This window comes from Triticum aestivum, chromosome 6A (assembly GCF_018294505.1).
Source record: "Triticum aestivum cultivar Chinese Spring chromosome 6A, IWGSC CS RefSeq v2.1, whole genome shotgun sequence".
Taxonomy (NCBI): Eukaryota; Viridiplantae; Streptophyta; class Magnoliopsida; order Poales; family Poaceae; genus Triticum; species Triticum aestivum.
Genome location: NC_057809.1, coordinates 35,926,021 through 35,931,605, shown reverse-complemented (window position 1 = coordinate 35,931,605; position 5,585 = coordinate 35,926,021).

Here is a 5,585-nt window from a genome sequence, read left to right as displayed (position 1 = left end):
TATTTACGATAGCGCATATATTTTCTTTATACCGTAGATACCGAAGGAGGTGACGGAGCCGTGAACTTCACCGAGCTAGGCTCCGACTACTCTGAACCAGGCAAGCATGTTTGAACTTTTGATATGATAAGTGTCTTGGCATGTTTTGCATGTAGTTAGTTTCATGGCATGTTGATGAGCATACCGATGAAAGTTATTTTATGAAAGGTTGAAGTAAGTGAGTTCGATGATCCATAAGTGGATGGAAGTGAGTATGAATGGCCATGTGTTGGCATGAGGATGGGTAAGATGGCAGTGTTGTAGCATGCCAGTCTTATGCCAGACTATGTGACTTCAGGGTCAAACCGTACCGGTCCAGTTCCTCCCTTTTCCTTCCCTGTACTACCACATGTTTTCCGCAAGGAATATGGCTTAGTAAGTTGCAAACCGCTTTCCTGGTACACATCAAAAGGAGAGGCCGGGATGATGGTTCCATGGCCCTGGATTAAAGCCAGTCATCCGGTCAGGGGGCATGGGTGTTTCCGGTTGGGACCGAGAGGGGGGCACCCCTTAGAGCGCGCATATATAAATTTGATCCCATGCTATTCGAGATTGTGATCTCCCCGTCTCAAAAGTTTTTCTTGGACGATGTCTAGGGTGAGTCCTAGCATCGAGAGGTAGGATGGGTGTATACTGGTTAGCTGTGTTTTCTTCCGAAAAACCGTAAACGGAACTAGTCCCTCGTGACTACGGAAATCCGTTGGCTGTGCGAAATTTTTTTGTACAAACTCTGCAGAGTCATATATTCCTTGAATCATCTATTCCATGTCCACTTTCGTATCATCTTGGACTAACAGTATCCGTTTGATGACAGAGACTCCAGTGAATCCCATGAATACTAAGCCCGGCTAAATGTTATTCCTGTGGATGGACTAACCTGTTTATTATCATGAACTGAATATTTATTATGAGTACTGTTATTTGTGACTAAAGCCCTTTCTGTGATGTCGCCCAGACGTCCGACTGTGGCATTTCTTTTAAAGCCCTTTCTGTGATGTCGCCCAGACGTCCGACTGTGGCATTTCTTTTAAAGCCCTTTCTGTGATGTCGCCTAGACGTCCGACTGTGGCATTTCTTTTAAAGCCTTTTCTGTGATGTCTCTCAAACGTCCGACTGTGGCATTTCTTTTAAAGCCCTTTCTGTGATGTCGCTCAGACGTCCGACTGTGGCATTTCTTTTAAAGCCCTTTCTGCGATGTCGCCCAGACGTCCGACGGTGGCATTTTTTTAAAGCCCTTTCTGTGATGTCGCTCAGACGTCCGACTGTGGCATTTCTTTTAAAGCCCTTTCTGTGATGTCGCTCAGACGTCCGACTGTGGCATGATTTTCCTATTATTATTTGTTCACCCTTCGTGGCATCACTTCAGACACACGATCGGTTCTCATTTATTTTCTGTTGGGATTTCAGGCGGACTACCGCCGTTTCCCTCGTACTTACTTCGTTATTTTCCTGTTATTATTTGTTCACCCTTCGTGGCGTCACTTCAGACACACGATCGGTTCTCATTTATTTTCCGTTGGGATTTCAGGCGGACTACCGCCGTTTCCCTCGTACTTACTTCGTTGTGCAAATATTATCAGTGTGCATTGGGAAGATTATTCATAACGCATCCATGCATGCATTTGTTATATCTTATGTCTGAACTGTCTTGCGAGTACTTTCAAAAGTACTCACTGGCTTGTTGATTTGGCCAGATGCTGACGAAGGCGATCTCATGGATGAAGAGTTCGATAGCGAGTCCGACGCCTAGAGGAATCCCAGTCAGTCTCGTGCGACCCTGGTCTTGGTCTCAGTTTTATACCCGCTTCCGCAGCCCGAATAAATTTATCGAGCCTCACCTCGACGCTCGATGAGATGCCAGTTTGAGAATCGTGTTACCACACTCCCCATTGTGTTATTCCACCACCACTATATCCTCGTGTCAGTAGTATGCCACCACACCATTGTGTTATATCTGCCATTATGTATAATTATTGGCGCGCTTGTAATAATTCGTTGAGCAGCCCTAGCTCAACCAATATATTCTATGCTACTGGCTTATTGTATCAAGTGTTTGTCTGCCAGTGAGGAGGATTTTCTCTCATACTGGACTCAAAGATTGGTTTGTCAATAAATATTTTTATTGGAAAACCGGTCGTGACACGATGTGAACTATGGGTGTTAATCACATGATGATGTGAACTATCGATGTTAATCACATGGTGATGTGATCTAGATTATTGACTCTAGTGCAAGTGGGAGACTGAAGGAAATATGCCCTAGAGGCAATAATAAAGTTATTATTTATTTCCTTATATCATGATAAATGTTTATTATTCATGCTAGAATTGTATTAACCAGAAACATAATACATGTGTGAATACATAGACAAACAGAGTGTCACTAGTATGCCTCTACTTGACTAGCTCGTTAATCAAGATGGTTATGTTTCCTAACCATGGACAAAGAGTTGTTATTTGATTAATGGGATCACATCATTAGATGAATTATCTGATTGACATGACCCATTCCATTAGCTTAGCACCCGATCGTTTAGTATGTTGCTATTACTTTCTTCATGACTTATACATGTTCCTATAAATATGAGATTATGTAACTCCCGTGTGCCGGAGGAACACTTTGTGTGCTACCAAACGTCACAACGTAACTGGGTGATTATAAAGGTACTCTACAGGTGTCTCCAAAGGTACATGTTGGGTTGACGTATTTCGAGATTAGGATTTGTCACTCCGATTGTCGGAGAGGTATCTCTGGGCCCTCTCGGTAATGCACATCACTTAAGCCTTGCAAGCAATGCAACTAATGAGTTAGTTGCGAGATGATGTATTACAGAACGAGTAAAGAGACTTGCCGGCAACGAGATTGAACTAGGTATTGGATACCGACGATCGAATCTCGGGCAAGTAACATACCGATGACAAAGGGAACAACGTATGTTGTTATGCGGTCTGACCGATAAAGATCTTCGTAGAATATGTAGGAGCCAATATGGGCATCCAGGTCCCGCTATTGGTTATTGACCGGAGACGTGTCTCGGTCATGTCTACATTGTTCTCGAACCCGTAGGGTCCGCACGCTTAAGGTTTCGATGACAGTTATATTATGAGTTTATGAGTTTTGATGTACCGAAGGAGTTCGGAGTCCCGGATGAGATCGGGGACATAACGAGGAGTCTCGAAGTGGTCGAGACGTAAAGATCGATATATTGGACGACTATATTAAGACATTGGAAAGGTTTCGAGTGATTCGGGTATTTTTCGGAGTACCGGAGAGTTACGGGAATTTGCCGAGAGAAGTATTGGGCCTTGATGGGCTTTAGTGGGAAGAGGAGAAAGGGCCTGCTGCGCCCCCCCCCCTCCCCTCTAGTCCGAATTGGACTAGGGAAAAGGGGGCCGGCCACCTTTCCTTCTCCTCCACTTCCTTCTCCCTTCCTCCCCTCTTGGTGGACTCCTACTAGGACTTGGAGTCCTAGTAGGACTCCACATCCTGGCCGCACCTAGCCTTGGCCGGCCTCCTCCTCCTCCATCCTTAAAATACAGGGGCAGGGGGCACCCCATAGACACACAAGTTGATTCACGTGATCGTATTCTTAGCCGTGTGCGGCGCCCCCTGCCACCATAGTCCTCGATAATATTGTAGCGGTGCTTAGGCGAAGCCCTACGACAGTAGTACATCAAGATCGTCACCATGCCGTCGTGCTGACAGAACTCTTCCCCGACACTTTGCTGAATCGGAGTCCGGGGATCGTCATCGAGCTGAACGTGTGCTAAAACTCGGAGGTGCCGTAGTTTCGGTGCTTGATCGGTCGGGCCGTGAAGACGTACGACTACATCAACCAAACGCTTCCGTTGTCGATCTACTAGGGTACGTAGATCACACTCTCCCCTCGTTGCTATGCATCACCATGATATTGCGTGTGCGTAGGAAAATTTTGAAATTACTACGTTCCCCAACATATCGATGCTTTCCGTGAATTTAGCACTAAATATGGTCTTGACTCTGAGATAGTAGCTTCTTTCTGTGAATCCTTTGCTACTAATGTTGATCTCCCTAAGGAGAAGTGGTTTAAATATAATCCTCCCATTGAAGTAAAAGTAGTTGCACCTATTAAAGTTGAAGAAAAGACTATCACTTTGTAATGCCCTCGATGCGGCTATATCTCCCACGTGTCGAAGCACGACTTAGAGGCATAACCGCATTGAAAGCAATGTTGCAAGTGAGGTAATCTTCACACTACCCATGTAATACATAAGGGAAAAGAGATACATAGTTGGCTTACAATCGCCACTTCACACAATTACATGAATAAAGCATTACATCATCCGAATACAATCAAGGCCCGACTACGGAGCCTAAATAAAAGAAGACTACCCCAAATGCTACACAGATCCCCGATCGTCCTGACTGGGCTCCACTACTGATCAACTAGAACGAAACAACACAAAGGACAAGGTCTTCATCGAGCTCCTCCTGAGCTTGGTTGCGTCATCTGCACTGACTGATCGGCACCTGCAAGCTGGTTTTGGAAGTATCTGTGAGCCACGGGGACTCAGCAATCTCGCACCCTCGCGATCAAGACTATTTAAGCTTATGGGTAAGGTAAAAGGTATGAGGTGGAGCTGCAGCAAGCGACTAGCATATATGGTGGCTAACATACGCAAATGAGAGCGAGAAGAGAAGGCAACGCACGGTCGATAAAAGTATGATCAAGAAGTGATCCTAGAACAACCTACATCAAACATAACTCCAACACCGTGTTCACTTCCCGGACTCCGCCGGAAAGAGACCATCACGGTTACACATGCGTTTGATGTATTTTATATAAGGTCAACTTCAGGTTTTCTACAACCGGACGTTAACAAATTCCCATTTGCCCATAACTGCAGGCACGGCTTTTGAAAGTTCAAATCCCTGCAGGGGAGTCCCAACTTAGCCCATGACAAGCTCTCACGGTCAACGAAGGAATAGACCTCCTCCCAAGACATTTCGATCAGACTCGGTATCCTGGTTATACAAGACATTTCGACAGGGTAAAACAAGTCCAGCAACACCGTCGGAATGTACCGACAAATCCCGATAGGAGCTGCACATATCTCGTTCTCAGGGCACACTCAGATGAGCAGTCCGTACAACTAAAACCAGCCCTCGAGTTTCCCCGAGGTGGCGCTGCAAGGGGCTCTAGTTTGGACCAACACTCAGAGGAGCACTGGCCCGGGGGGTTAAAATAATGATGACCTTGAGTCTGCACAACCCAAGGGAAAGAAAAGGCTAGGTGGCAAATGGTAAAACCAATGTTGGGCATTGCTGGAGGAGTTTTATTCAAGGCGAACTATCAAGGGGTTCCCATTATAACCCAACCGCGTAAGGAATGCAAAATCCGGAAACGTAACACCGATATGACGGAAACTAGGGCGGCAAGAGTGGAACAAAACACCAGGCATAAGGCCGAGCCTTCCACCCTTTACCAAGTATATAGATGCATTAATAAAATAAGATATATTGTGATATCCCAACAAGTAAACATGTTCCGAACAAGGAACAACATC